The sequence below is a fragment of the Bubalus kerabau genome, chromosome 20 (genome assembly GCF_029407905.1).
Source record: "Bubalus kerabau isolate K-KA32 ecotype Philippines breed swamp buffalo chromosome 20, PCC_UOA_SB_1v2, whole genome shotgun sequence".
In the NCBI taxonomy this organism is placed as follows: Eukaryota; Metazoa; Chordata; class Mammalia; order Artiodactyla; family Bovidae; genus Bubalus; species Bubalus kerabau.
The window spans coordinates 41,824,890-41,840,991 of NC_073643.1; the positions used below are offsets into that span (position 1 = coordinate 41,824,890).

The 16,102-nt window shown below is 39.8% G+C and overlaps 1 long non-coding RNA gene across 2 annotated transcripts in view; it reads left to right on the forward strand.

The window, feature by feature from the left end:
• The first annotated feature begins 11,220 nt into the window (after window positions 1–11,220).
• LOC129635422 (uncharacterized) overlaps window positions 11,221–16,102 on the forward strand; it is a 49,669-nt gene continuing 44,787 nt past the window's right edge. The window contains exon 1 of one of the 2 annotated variants that reach the window (XR_008706275.1): window positions 11,221–11,580. This is a non-coding gene — a long non-coding RNA (uncharacterized LOC129635422). The remainder of the gene's footprint in view (window positions 11,581–16,102) is intronic. The other variant, XR_008706274.1, reaches the window with a different exon arrangement.

Consider the following 16,102-nt stretch of genomic DNA (forward strand, 5'->3'; position numbering starts at 1 on the left):
AAATAAAAGTAAGTAAGTAAAATTTAAGAAAAGGATATGGAAAATTACTTATTTACAATAGTACTCTTTAATATATTGTCATTATATATATATATATTTAATATTTTAAAGTAACCTATTACAGGGGCAAATAGTTTCATGGTTTGTGCGATATAAACCAAGTCCCATTTGTATTTAAAACTGCAAGTATCATCCCCTCAAGGAAATCTTCTCTGACACTTTCCTTCCTCTATGCCTCCTTTTGTACAATTGACTCATATTGATTTTTGATTTGCTGAAAGGTTGAGGTGATTTATGACAAATTATGAATATAATTATCATGACCAAACTTTGAATCAGGGAGTCACAGTTAGACAAGATTTTAGATGTCATTTTGTCTGACCACTCATTTAGCAAAAGAAGTGGTGTTGCTGGTAGAGTGTCACATTATGTTTTCTATGATAACTTTCATTGTTAGAAATTTATCCCTCATGTTGAATAGAAAATTTCTCTCAGTGACAAGCACTTGTGGGTCTGAGTTTTAATTCTACTGAATGAATTCAACTCCTTTTTCACAAAATAGATCTTCCCATGGTTGAGCCCAGCAAGAACATATTGAGTCTTCTCTTTTTATTTATTTAAAAAATTTTTTATTTTTTAAATTTATTTTTGAATCTTCTCTTTTTTTAGGCTAAATATCTCCAGTTCTTCAAATGACTACACTGTGTTTCTTGCACGGTTTTGGTGCTGGTAGAGCAGAGGTTGATGTGTTTGGATTTCTTGACTTTCTAAAGCAATCTGCTTATTTTTCATTTCACTATCCTTTTCTGGTTAGTTTAAGAGTTTATTTATAAGCTGAACTTTATGAATTAGTTATGGCTGCAAGCAACAAAAACCTAACGCAAACCAACTTAAGTAAGATAAGTCTCATTTAACTGGCAAATCAAAGGGGTAGCTTCAGGTAAAGATGGAGTCTGGGATGCAATACCACCTGGGCTCTTTTCATCTCTCTTCATCTCTGTGTGTCCCTGTTTGACTTAATTCCTAGGTGGGCAAGAAGGCAGCAGCCCCACATAGTAAATATGGTATAACTTGTGAGCAAAGAAAAGGAGGGACCATCTTTCATGGTCTCTGATGAAATGTCTGAAGGAATTGGCTCCGCTTGGGCCATACGCAGATCTCTGAACCAATCATGTGGCCAAGTAGCTTGTTTGGCCAAGCTTGTTTCCTCTGAACACCCCCTTCACCTGCTCCTTTGGGAAGGAACACATGTGGTTAGTCCCATCAGAGACACTTTGGATTGAGAAGGATTACTGTGTTACAGGCCAGGGTTGATTACTCAAAGGAGGTAATCTTGGGAAGATAAGCATGCATCTACCAAGTTACTTAACATGTAGAAAGGCCATTGCTCAAACATTTGAGGTCCAGAAATGATATGGTTGGGGAAAAACAGATGCAATGATCAGATGGAACACCTTTTTAAAATATGCAGGCCATTTTCAACTCAAAATTCCCCAAAGGTACTTTACACATCATCAGGACTCAAACCACATTTTATCATAATATGGAGAACTGCCTACAGTGTTCTTAGGTTAATATTTTTTAAAAGTCACTTTTCCTCAAGAGCATAGTATATTGGTTTATAGTCATAATGCTCACTTGCTTACATGTCTGAATTGTACTTCATTGTTTGAAGCAAGGTCATACATCCTGTTCCATTTTTTAATCTATTCTGATTTGAAAGATTCCCTTTTGTGAGACTCTTCTTTATGATTTTTAAAAACTACATGGAGAGATGGAGGCTGAGCTAGATTAAAGTTGTACAAATCTGATTAACATCATCTGCTCTGTTTCAAAGGTCAGGTGCACTCAACGAATTTACTTTGAAATTATTTTGTTTATTTTGTGGGCATATACATCATGAGCTTTCTAAAGGTCAAAAGTAGAGTTTGTTCTTGGATTCTAAAGCAATCTGATTTCCATTTACAGTATGCTTTGGTGACCCTAAATGCAGAAGCAGGCCCAGTTAAGTCATACTTCCAGTTTGTGTTTGGTTTAATTTTCTCAATAAGAAAATCCCTCCTAGATTAAGGCAGTGCTGAAATATCATTTTCCCTAAATTACTTTTATTTTCAACTAGGTTCATGAGAGAATGCTACTCATAAATGACATCTGAACTCTGAATGTTGGTTTCATGGACATTTTGTTGACAAAGATGTAGAAGCATCTTAGTTGGCTAGAGTCTCATCTGGAAACTAAAGTGAAGGTCAGAAAAGTTAGGACTCCTGGGTTTTATTAACATTTACATGGTAGGGGTCCTGAAGTTTTTTTAATTAATGTATGTAAAGTCATTGTACATAGAGAAGAGGCTTCAATAAATTATGCAGTCTTATTTACTATTCAAAAAAATAAAGGATCTAGTTATATACATAAAATATTTTTTCATTAATTATTTTAAATAATTTTCCCCCCTTACCATATATACTTTACAAAGATAAAAAGAAAATCTCTCAGAGTATTTTGTATTCATGTTCATTAACATTCCGGTGGAATAATAAACCTCAAAAAGATTCATGTATGAATCAGTGAGGCATGGCTAATTACAGTTTTCAGTCACACAGCCAATAACATTCACCATGAAACATGGCTTCTGTTAAATACATCTCTCTGAATTTTTGTTGGGGGAGAGTGGTAGGAAATAGGGAGGTTGCAAATTGCAATTTTAAAATGTCTAAATATTTTAGGGGCTTGTACATTGTAAGTCTCTTTCAGGCAAGTATTTATCACAAGCATGACATCCTGTTATCAAAACAGACAAACCCCCCACAGATTTGCTTTAAAAACAAAACAGAAACAACCACAAGTCCCGAGAATGGACCATGTTCTATATGGAAACAGAAGAAACTTCTTGAAACATGAGGAAATATGACTTACCATAAATTTAAAAAATACATTTAATACAGATTTTTCCTATCCCTTACAAAATCATTTAAAAGATGAAAATATGAAAAGCATACAGAGGACACAGTAAAAGCTGAATGTCATGACCAAAATACTCAAATTTAAAGGCAATTTTGTAATGTATATTTGAAATCTTTTCTATTACATTTTTGTTTAAAATATTTTCCCTTCATGCCATCCATATTGTTGACTACCCAAAAACTACATGAGTAAAAACACTAATATCCACATTTTATTTTTAATTTAAACAAGTATTACTTCAATGACATAACTAATGTATGGTTAAAAAAGAAAGTTCAGAAATCACAAAACAAACATTATAAAGTAAATAAAAGATACTTATGCCACCAATCCAATCTTATCGCTCCAATCATTATTCAAAGACATTTGGGATGCTCTCAGAAGTTTTTCAGAGCAGGAAACGGCAACCCACTCCAGTATTCTTGCCTAGAGAATCCCGTGGACAGAGGAGCCTGGTGGGCTGCTGTCTATAGCATCACACAGAGTTGGACACGACTGAAGCGACTTAGCAGGCATGCACTGGAGATGGAGATGGCAACCCACTCCCAGTATTCTTGCCTGGAGAGTCCCAGGGATGGCGGAGCCTGGTGGGCTGCTGTCTATGGGGTTGTACAAAGTTGGACACAACTGAAGCGACTTAGCAGCAGCAGCAGTTTTCCATACACGTACAAGCACAAATCCACAATCTAATATATCTGTAATTCTGAATTCCAAAAAGGGCTGAAAACCAATGGGGGTACTTATAGTGTTTGTTTATCCTGTATGTGTTTCATTGCAGAAGTATTAATGTTTGATGACAGGGTGCTATCCTAAGACTGTTCCGGAGTGTTAAACACTAGGTACTATGAGCATATATTACCTTTCAAATAACCGCCCCCCAAAAAAATCATTTTCAAAACTGACCTGTCCACAGAATTTTGGATGAGTGATTATGGATCTTGATAATTTTGTAACACATAGTCCTTTTGTTTATATTAATCAGTTCAGTTCAGTCGCTCAGTCATGTCTGACTCTTTGCGACCCCATGAACTGCAGCACGCCAGGCCTCCCTGTCCATCACAAACTCCCGGAGTTCACTCAGACTCACGTCCATTGAGTCAGTGATGCCATCCAGCCATCTCATCCTCTGTCGTCCCCTTCTCCTCCTGCCCCCAATCCTTCCCAGCATCAGAGTCTTTTCTAATGAGTCAACTCTTCGCATGAGGTGGCCAAAGTACTGGAGTTTCAGCTTTAGCATCATTCTCTCCAAAGAAATCCCAGGGCTGATCACCTTCAGAATGGACTGGTTGGATCTCCTTGCAGTCCAAGGGACTCTCAAGAGTCTTCTCCAACACCACAGTTCAAAAGCATCAATTCTTCGGCACTCAGCCTTCTTCACATCCCAACTCTCACATCCATACATGACCACTGGAAAAACCATAGCCTTGACTAGACGCACCTTTATTGACAAAGTAATGTCTCTGCTTTTCAATATGCTATCTAGGTTGGTCATAACTTTCCTTCCAAGGAGTAAGTGTCTTTTAATTTCATGGCTGCAGTCACCATCTGCAGTGATCTTGGAGCCCAAAAAAATAAAGTCTGACACTGTTTCCACTGTTTCCCCATCTATTTCCCATGAAGTGATGGGACTGGCTGCCATGATCTTAGTTTTCTGAATGTTGAGCTTTAAGCCAACTTTTTCACTCTCCACTTTCACTTTCATTAATAGATCATTCCATATATACCATCTGGCAAATATATTTATGAAATAGTTCAACATTTTCCCTGAAGATCTTACCATGGTCTACAATCTGGCTTCTTGTGACCCTTGACCTCATCTGTTATGACTTTTCCTCTCGTTTATTTTCCTCCAGCCACATGGGCCTCCCTGCTCTTCTTCCACCCTGTCAAGCTTGTTCCCATTTAAGGCCTTTACACTGATTCCTCTGCCTGGAATTCTTCCACAGATTCCCTTCTGGTTGGCTTCCTCCCTTTACTGAGATGTTTGTTCAAGTGACTCCTCTTCAAAGGGGCCTTTCTGACCACCCTATCCAAGAAAAGGCCATCCATCATTTAGTCCCTTACACTGCTTATTTTTCATAGCATTAAAAAAAATCAAAATTTATGACATATCATGAATTGTTTTTACTAGTGTATAGTCTATCTTTTCCACTAGAAGTTACATATGAGTAGGAAACGTTTTTTATTACTTATTTACCACTGCATTCCTAGAACTTAGAACAATGCCTGATATACAGCAGGTGCTCAATAAGTATCAAATTCAATTTTTCTTTTGCCTCTGAGTCTAGCAGTTTATTTAATAGTTACAAGACTCTCAGTTGCTCTTATGGCAAATTAAAAAGGATGCCTATCTAACTCCCATAAGCTGACCCTTGGGATACTTCCAGCCTCTTTCCCCATTGCCCTAACTCCATTCTAGATTTGGGCCTGGTGAATCTACTGTCTGAGCTTTGGCACTTGCCATATGCTACCTTTGCTTCTGCCTAGAACCCCCTTTCTCCTCCACTGTATGTAGCAGGATTGATTCATTCTGGTATTGACTTCTATTGTATCACATTGCTATGCTCATGTATTTACGTGTTTATGGCCTCCAATCAAGTATAACGCCAGGGACTGCGTCTGATTATCTGGTGATTCCTGTCCCCTTGCACAGTGACTGGCCCAGAGAAACCCTCAATCCATGAAAAAGTAAGCTGAATTGAAGTTGTATCCCATTCTGAAGTAAATTCTCTACTAAGGAAATATACTTTTTAATTTTTAAGAAATGCTTGCAGTGGATTTTATCCTCTAGAATGAAGAAATGCCTTTAAAGCTGCAGTGAAACCAGGGGAATATGTTTAGAGGCATAATTTCTTGAAGGAGACTGATGAAAAATCATAGCTTATCTCTGAGCCACCCTAGTGAGATCACAGCTTGGACACTGAGCTTAGTTTTATGCACCTTATGTTCTAGATAACTGGAAGATGATTGCAAAGGATGGCAGTAAGAAGGATTAAATGTGATTATTTATGAGGCATAGTTAAAAGGAGACAACATGCATATGTTCACTAACTATAGGGAATAGACTACTCTCCAAATATCTGATGAACAAATCTGATGAACAAGGAATATATCTAATACAGAACAACAAATGGATAAATATGATGAGAGAATTAAAAAAAAAGATAGGGGAAAATTTTAGAATTTTCAGGTGGCTCTTATTAACAATCAGAATTCTCCAATAGCACTCAAAAAGCTGAGTGATTATGAGGTGAGAAATTTGTGAAGGAGGCAGGAACATCTGAGTACAGCTGAGTTTCCCAACCTTTTTATACTCTTATTACAAAAACAATGCATCATTTTTCTTTATTCAAATACTATATTTTCCTATTAGATATGATTTTTTTCCAGTTAAAAAAATACCCTTAAGATTCTTGTCCAAAAGTCTGCATTATAACTGCAATATATGGCTGAGATGAATTATGTAGGGGGTTCAACACTTTGACCTGTAGGCCTTTCCAGTTCTGAAATTCTGTTTTCATGGTAAAGATTTCTTTGTAGGTCCTGTGAGCTGTCGGAGTGTTTGACTAAAGCAGAAGTGTGTGTGACAACCAGGGTTTATACACATCAGGATGGTCCTAAGGTTTGTGATAATGAGAGGTTATTGCTGGGTTACGTTTGCTGCTTCACTTTATGGCTTAGCTGAATGCAATGAGTGGTTCTGAGTTGGCCAAAAAGTTTGCTGGCCAAAAGAACTTTTTGGCCAACCCAGTACAAATGTTGGGCCCTTCTAGTACTTACCCTGTTTGCTTTGGTAGCAATAATATAGTCATTCTTTTATACATATTTATTGATTGCTTACCACTGAATAAGACAAAAACAAAGTTTTTGCCTTCAGAGGCTCACATTCTATTTGGAGGTGACAGACGATAAACAGAAAGCCAAGTAAAAAGGGACGGTAATTTCAAGTAAAGATACTTGCTATGAAGAAGTGCTATTATGGCACAACCCACAGAAAGTTTTCATAAAATTGTCCTCTACATTTCTCCAAAGAACACATACAAAAGGCCAACAGATACATGAATAGGTACTCAACATCATTAGTCATTAGGGAAATGCAAATCACAACCGCAATGAGGTATCACCTCATACCTTTCATAATGGCCATCAACGAAAAGACAACAGGTAAAAAATGCTGGTGAGGATGTGATGAGAGAACCCTGTGCACTGTGGGTGGGACTGTAAACTGGTAAAGCCATATGGAAAACAGTATGGAGGATCCTCAAAAAATTAAAAATTGAACTACCATATGATCCAGCAATTCTACTTCTGGGAATGTATCCAAAGGAAATGAAAACACTAACTCAAAAAGATATATGCATTCCCATGTTCATAGCAGCATTATTTACAATAGGCAAGACATGGAAACAATCTATATGTTCTTCAATGGAGAAACAGATAAAGAAGTTTTTATATACATACATATCCATATGTATATATGGATGCACATACAATGGAATATTATTCAATCATTAAAAACACAAGAAAACACTATTTGTGACAACATGGATGGACCTTGAGGGCAGTATGCTAAGTGAAATAAGTCAGACAGAGGCAAAATTCTATTATCTCAGTTATATGTGGAATCTTAAAAAAAAACCCAAACAATAAAAACCCCACACCAAATTCATACAAAAAGATCAAATTTATAGCTACTACAGGCAGGGGTTTGGGAGAGGGGGAACTGGAGAAAGATGTTCAAAAGGTACAAACTCTCAGTCACAAGATAAATTAGTAATGCAGAACATGACTACTGCTAATGCTATTGTATGATATATAGCAAAGTTGTTAAGAAAGTAAAACAGAGTTCTCATCACAAGGATAATTTTTGCCCTCTTTTCTTTCTTTTATTTTTATTATATCTATGTGAGAAGATGAATGTTCGCTGAACATATTGTGGTGATCATTTCACAATAAATGTAAGTCAAACCATTATGCTGTAAACCTTAAATTTATATGGTGATGTCTGTCAATGATATTTCCATAAAAGTGAGGAAAAAACTGTCTTTTAGGTCTAACGACACAGCCTATGCACTTAAAGCTAACTTTTCAAAAACCTTGTGTCTTTTTCAACATCATGAAGAAAACAATGCATTGTCTCCAGCAATATTTCTTTTTCCCTTTTCTTGATCTCCTTCCTCCCCTCTCTACTAAACCCTAGTCCCTCTAAAGCCTCTTCTTAAGTCTGCAGAGTTTTCCCAGTGTAGAAGTGTTTTTTGCTGTAGTTTTTGTCTGTTTCTTAGTGAGGGTTTACAAAGTACTGTCTATTTTAATTGCTCACATGATGAGGTATACAGGCTGCTTGGGGTTTTTTTTTTTTTTTTTTTTTGGGTCCATTTGTTTGGTTCTTTTTATATGTATTTATTTAATTTTGAATTACTCTTATTCTGCTAGTCTCAGTGACAAAAGCTTGTGGTGAACCAAAGCCACCTGTAGCAGAAACTACTGGTGCCCCATCAGTATGTGGCAGCACCTGCATCTCTGGCTTCCTCAGGTCACTGAGCAAATTTGCCCTTTTTATACAATATGATAAGGAACCACGGACTTCACAGCCCCTGAAAACAGCTCCTAATTTTTGACTGGTGGGAGATGGCATTTAAACAACCCAGTAACTCAGTTCTTTGTCCCTTTGGTGGGACAGCTCAGTCTAAGGCCTGGGTTCTACATTATTTCCCAGAGTTGTCCTGGAAGATTAAGCTCTGATCACTTGAGCAGTAACATGCTTGATAGCGCACCTTAATGTCTGTCTTCCCTTCCCCATTTCACTTTTCTATTCTCTCATTGGTGTTTCCTACAATTACTTCCTAAATAAACTACTTGCACTTGAATACCTCTCTCAGGATATATTTGTTGGAGAACACAAAGTAAGATGCCATCTCTAGGTGATTATTAATGAAGCTACAGATCAAACTGTCATCGCCTCACTGACGGTCTTGACACATGGATGCCCTGGTTCCAAGGCAAGTGCCATACCTAAAGCTTTTTGTAAATGTACTGCTGAAGGTCATGATCCACAGCTGAACATGTATATGTTCATACTAGGTTGCTTGACAATGCTTTAATAATTATTAGATATCACTGTTTAGATTCAAAGTCTGTTCATGATATTCGCATTTGATTGCTAAGTAGAAGATGCAATGATTAAAGGCTGATACTTCCTCAGGAGAAGAGTCTAGCTGTTGAGCTTTCCAGTTTCATATGGTTCAGTGATTTCTTCCAGGTTTAGTCTGGCTGCTGACATTTGTGTTGAAATGTCTCATGCCAATCAGCCTCAGAAAAGCTGGGACTGCTGAGCTGAGCCTATGCTCATAAAAGCTACAAAGAACTGTCATATTATAGGAAACAATCCCAAATTAACATAAGATTAGGTTAGGAAGCCTGAACAGGGGTTTTAATCCCTATGCAAGAAATTAGTCTGTACACATATTGATCACATTCCTGCTGTTTATCTGTAATTGTTTTCAATTTCACATAGTTTTCCCACAATTCTCTATTATTTTATGTGGCCATGGTGTCTGTGTGATACTCCGTAAACTGACCATAATCCACTGTGACAGTCTCTGAGTCAAGCTTCCTAAGACATCAGTATTTCACACCAGGACATTTTGTAGGACACCTTGCTACTCTCTGTGGGGTTCAAACATCAGAAAGGATGAGAGATCTAAGACCTGGTGTAATCACCTGCATGTAATGAAGCAGGCCACAGAAAAAAGTGAGAAAAAAAAAGTAGCAAAGAAAATGGTGTCAGAGAAAGCAGGGACAAATCCAAGTGTTTGTCCAAGTGTAACTGCTCTTTGTTTCTCCCTTTTAAATGTAAAAGATGACTGGCAAAAAATCTCTTTTTCCTAGGTAGTAGGACTGGGAGGAAAGGGAAGGAGGCAATATTAAAGAAGAGGTTTTTATAAAAAGCAGCATAGTATAGTCTGGAGGCCAGGATCCTAGTCCCTGTTTATGAGCTGAATGACTGTGTGAAAACTATTTAGCTCTTCTGCAAGTTTCAATTGCATTTATTTTAAAGTCAAGTTTGTTTCTCATCCTCCACTAGACCAGGAGCATCTAAAGGTTAGGAACTGAGAATGATTCATTTTCTCCAGTACCTACACGGCACTGGACACAGAATACACAAAAGATTCATTCTGAATTCAGACAGAGCAAGCACAAGGGCCCCACGATGGTCACAGACAAATTTAATTTATCTGTACCTAAGCAAGCGAGAATAGAGAATAATTCAATTCCTCAAAATACATTTACTGAGTGTGGACTATATATATATACTGTGTGTAATATATAGTATGGGTGTTTATATATAATATATAAAATGATTATAATACAAATTTCATAGTATATAAACATAATTAGAATATATAAATTTACATTGTAATTTATATAAATTTAATACATATAAAATGTTACACTACATGTATTACTGATATTGTATTTATACTTCCAGTAGAAACAGTGCTAGAAACAGTGCAATGATCAGAAAAAAGTGCCAAATCTAAAGCAGATCTTTCATTCTAAGGGCTTGAATGAGTGAAAATCGTTCAGTCCTGTCCAGCTCTTTGCGACCCCATGGATTATACAGTCCATGGAATTCTCTAGGCCAGAATACTACAGTGGGTAGCCTTTCCCTTCTCTAGGGGATCTTCCCAACCCAGGGATCGAAGCCAGGTCTCCCCCATTGCAGGCGGGTTCTTTACCAACTGAGCCACAAGGGAAGCCCAAGAATACTGGAGTGGGTAGCCTATTCCTTCTCCAGGGGATCTTCCGGACACAGGAATAGAACCGAAGTCTCCTGCATTGCAGGCGGATTCTTTACCAAACTAAGCCCTCATTCTAGGGGACACGATGATAAAAAAGAGAAATTATTTACAATGCTTGGTTAAGGGCAAGAACTAAGGAGAAAAATAACATACAAAAAAGAAGAAAGGAATGGACAAGGGGGTCTGTGATACAATTTTAGTTAAGATACCAGGGAAACTCATAAACTGGATCAAAGTAAGGACTGAGGGCCGCGTTCTGAGAGAAACAAAAGAAAAAGCTTTAGGAATCAAAAAGGTCCGGAATGAGGCGAGGAAGTGAGAGGAAATTCAGACAGTGAGGAATAGTGAGGGGAGTAAGTTGAACGCATTTGGGAGGAAAGAAGGAAACAAAAATATAGCACAGCCTAAAGAATGATGTTACTTTTTACATTTGGTTAAAAAAAAAACTGCGTGAACTATGACGAAACTCTTAATGAGGAGATTCTCACCTCAGCTTCTCTTCAGAGAGGGACAGTGTTCCCGGCCCCTAAACAGGGATTTTGTTACTATAGCTTCTGATTGGCCCGGTGTAGGCGCGTGCTCTGCGCCTATTGGCCCGCGACCCTGTCCCCGGACGGGTAGCCATCTTGGGTCCCTTCCATACTGTACAGGCATTTGGGAGTTGTAGTCCCTGCTCTGTTTGTCCAGTCGCGGGACTTTTTGCCCTCTGCTCCCGGGAACCTCAGGCAGCCAACCCCGTGGGCACAAGCCCCGGCGCTGTTCCTGCCCCGCGCTCCCTCCCTCTGCCTTTACTTCTCAGCTGCCAAGATCTTGGAAGGTAGGGGCTGTGGGCAAGCCCAAGTCGAACAGCGTTTCTGTGGCGCAGGCCGGGGTTTCCACACGCGTCTGGTCCTTACTCCGGCGGCCCAGTGGGGCGGAGTCTTAACTGGGTCCTTGCAGCTAGTTGGGACGTGGTGGGGGTCTGTCCGGAGGACCTTCCCACGTCACCGAGCCTTTACATGGCTTGTTCCTGAGGATTGGCCCTAACCCCAACCTGCCCCTCTTCTGCTGTATTTTACAAGTGGGTAAACTGAGGCATGGGGTCACGCCAGCGGTTCCAGGGAGGCCCCAGCTCCCGGTCCTGGTGGTATAGTTGGCACTGGTCACTTTAGATCGTTTTCAGTTTCATTGTTAAGTAGCAGGACCTTCTGCTGCAACAGCTAACAGTCAGTGTTAAAACACCCAGCTCTTGGTTCCCGCGGTGGAGGGGGGTGGTTTGAACACGTGTCCAGAAGAGCCGAGCAGGGTACCGGGCAGGCAATATTTTGGGAGACAGTTTTACATTTAATATTTAAGAAACACAAAATAATTCATTATAAGAGGAGAAAAATCAGTACTTTGTTGGACTTCCTTACATCTTTTTATGGCTTAATGTAGGAAAACATGTGGGAATTTTAAAGGTATGTTCATGTAGGGAAAAAAAGGTCGGTCAGTGAAACGAGCTGGATTTGCAGCCTCCTCTCTAGGATCAAATTCTGCCTTTGCTGTATGACCAGCCACTCACAGTGCATACCTAGGAAAAAAGAGCTCAACGCTCCCTGCCCAAGTGGCCTAAGGAGTTGCCAGGAGTTTAAATGTAAATGAAGTCTTGCCTGTGAAAGCTTGCCCCTTGCAAACTTACAGCTTTATTACTGTGGGTCTCTGAAAAACGTGCTGCAAACCAGCACAAAATACGGCCAGAGGTTGTTTTAGAAAGGCTCTGAAACTTGCCGGGTCCCAGACTGCCGCAGGCCGCCCCAACGCGCATCTGTTAAGGTGGTGTACCCGAACTCTCCACTTTCTGGCTCCATCTTCTCGCCTGCGGCCCGAACCGCGGAGGCTTCTGGGAGTTGCAGTCCCTCTTCTTGCTTCCCGGAGGGCTGGTACTCCACCTCCCAGCCTGCCATTTGGCTTGGTGAGGTGTCTCCTGGTAGATGAAGTTTCACTTCGGCCGTTGAGTGGAGCAGCTCCTTGACGCGGAACTACAGCTTCCACTTGGCGCTGCGTTTTTGGCTGCCAATCTTGAGCCGAGTCTATTGAGATAGGTTTAGTAAAAATGTGTTTTTGTTGATTGTTTACGTTCTTCAAGTACTAAGTATAGGAGATTATTGTATACGCTCTTCTAAGTATACTAGGTAGGGATATGCATGTTTGCAAATAGTGAATACTATATCTCACATCTGTAGATGAGTAAAAAAACTTGCGAAGATGAAGTCTGAGGTCACACATCTAGTAATAAAATGTAATATCTGTTTTATAAATATACATTACTTTTAGTTATTATAGTTTAATCTTCTCAAGAGCTATATGAGAGGAACGGCCATTGTCATGTGCATTTTCCATGTTAGAAATCTAAGGTTAGGAAAATTAAGCAATGTGGCGAAGTTAACTCATCTAGTGAATCAGTTCAGTTCAGTTCAGTCTCTCAGTCGTGTCCGACTCTGCACCCCAGGGGACCCATGGACTGCAGCGTGCCAGGCTTCCCAATCCATCACCAACTTGCCAAACTTGCTCAGTCTCATGTGCATTGAGTCGGTAATGCCATCCAATCAACTTATCCTCTGTCGTCCCCTTCTCTTGCTAGTGAATTGAAGTGAATAGAAGTACCAACATTGTAACCCTGTCTTCTTGACAGTTTCTGCTTAGAAAAACGTACAGGGAGCCCATCCTTTGAGAGTATGGAATCTTTCCATTATACCATGTTGTCTCTGTAGTTAGACACTAAATGGTATCGCTTCATTTATCTGAGGCAAAAATCAGAACAGTTCCTGTCATATAGTACACATTTCACAAATGTTAGCTATAAATAGTTTTATAATACCCTTATTTTAGAGAACAGGTAACTGGCCCAGGTAGTAAAGCAGTTTGCCAGAGGTCACACAGTCAGTTTGTGTCAGACATGAGACTAGACCTAAATGTTTTCTTTCCAAGTCCTGGGTTATTTTCATTCTACCAACAGTCAACTAGCAGGAACACCAGATGTGAAGCTGTTTAGATAACGGTTTCTCTCCTAACTTGTTCTTTTAGGCCACAGACCAGTACCGATTGTTGTGAAGTCTTGTTTCTTATTATTGGTCAGGTCAGTTCAGTTCAGTCGCTTAGTCATGTCCGACTCTTTGCGACCCCAAGAAACACAGCACGCTAGGCCTCCCTGTCCAACACCAACTCCCGGAGTTTACTCATGTCCATCGAGTCGGTGATGCCATCCAGCCATCTCATCCTCTGTCGTCCCCTTCTCCTCCTGTCCCCGATCCCTCCCAGCATCAGGGTGTTTTCCAATGAGTCAACTGTTTGCATGAGGTGGCCAGGTATTGGAGTTTCAGTTTCAGCACCAGTCCTTCCAATGAACACCCAGGACTGATCTCTTTTAGAATGGACTGGTTGGATCTCCTTGCAGTCCAAGGGACTCTCAAGCGTCTTCTTCAACACCATAGTTCAAAAGCATCAGTTCTTTGGCACTCAGCTTTCTTCACAGTCCGACTCTCACATCCATACATGACCACTGGAAAAACCATAGCCTTGACTAGACGCACCTTTGTTGGCAAAGTAATGTCTCTGCTTTTGAATATGCTATCTAGGTTGGTCATAACTTTCCTTCCAAGGAGTAAGTGTCTTTTAATTTCATGACTGCAATCACCATCTGCAGTGATTTTGAGCCCCCAAAATAAAGTCTGACACTGTTTCCACTGTTTCCCCATCTATTTCCCATAAAGTGATGGGACCAGATGCCATGATCTTAGTTTTCTGAATGTTGAGCTTTAAGCCAACTTTTTCCCTCTCCTCTTTCACTTTCATCAAGAGGCTTTTGAGTTCCTCTTCACTTTCTGCCATAAGGGTGGTGTCATCTGCATATCTGAGCTTATTGATATTTCTCCCGGCAATCTTGATTCCAGCTTGTGCTTCTTCTAGCCTCGCGTTTCTCATTATGTACTCTGCATATAAGTTAAATAAGCAGGGTGACAATATACAGCCTTGATGTACTCCTTTTCCTATTTGGAACCAGTCTGTTATTCTATGTCCAGTTGTAACTGTTGCTTCCTGACCTGCATATAGGTTTCTCAAGAGGCAGGTCAGGTGGTCCGGTATTCCCGTCTCTTTCAGAATTTTCCACAGTTTATTGTGATCCACACAGTCAAAGGCTTTGGCATAGTCAATAAAGCAGAAATAGATGTTTTTCTGGAACTCTCTTGCTTTTTCCATGATCCAGCAGATGTTGGCAGTTTGATCTCTGATTCCTCTGCCTTTTCTAAAACCAGCTTGAACATCTGGAAGTTCATGGTTCATGTATTGCTGAAGCCTGGCTTGGAGAATTTTGAGCATGACTTTACAGCGTGTGAGATGAGTGCAATTGTGCAGTAGTTTGAGCATTCTTTGGCATTGCCTTTCTTTGGGATTGGGATGAAAACTGACCTTTTCCAGTCCTGTGGCCACTGCTGAGTTTTCCAAATGTGCTGGCATATTGAGTGCATCACATTCACAGCATCATCTTTCAGGATTTGAAATAGCTCAACTGGAATGCCATCACCTCTGCTAACTTTGTTCGTAGTGATGCTTTCTAAGGCCCACTTGACTTCACATTCCAGGATGTCTGGCTCTAGGTGAGTGATCACACCATCGTGATTCTCTTTGTTGTGAAGATCTTTTTTGTATAGTTCTTCTGTGTATTCTTGCCACCTCTCTTAATATCTTCTGCTTCTGTTAGGTCCATACCATTTCTGTCCTTTATTGTGCCCATCTTTGCATGAAATGTTCCCTTGGTATCTCTAATTTTCTTGAAGAGCTCTCTAGGCTTTCCCATTCTCTTGTTTTCCTCTATTTCTTTGCATTGATCGCTGAGGAAGGCTTTCTTATGTCTCCTTGCTATTCTTTGGAACTCTGCATTCAGATGCTTGTATCTTTCCTTTTCTCCTTTGCTTTTCACTTCTCTTCTTTTCCCAGCTATTTGTAAGGCCTCCCAGACAGCCTTTTTACTTTTTTGCATTTCTTTTCCAGGGGGATGGTCTTGATCCCTGTCTCCTGTACAATGTCACGAACCTCCGTCCATAGTTCATCAGGCACTCTGTCTATCAGATCTAGTCCTTTAAATCTATTTCTCACTTCCACTGTATAATCATAAGGGATTCGATTTAGGTCATACCTGAATGGTCTAGTGATTTTCCCTACTTTCTTCAATTTAAGCCTGAATTTAGCAATAAGGAGTTCATGATCTGAGCCACAGTCAGCTCCCAGTCTTGTTTTTGCTGACTGTACAGAGCTTCTCCATCTTTGGCTGCAAAGAATATAATCAATCTGATTTTGGTGTTGACCATCTGGTGATGTCC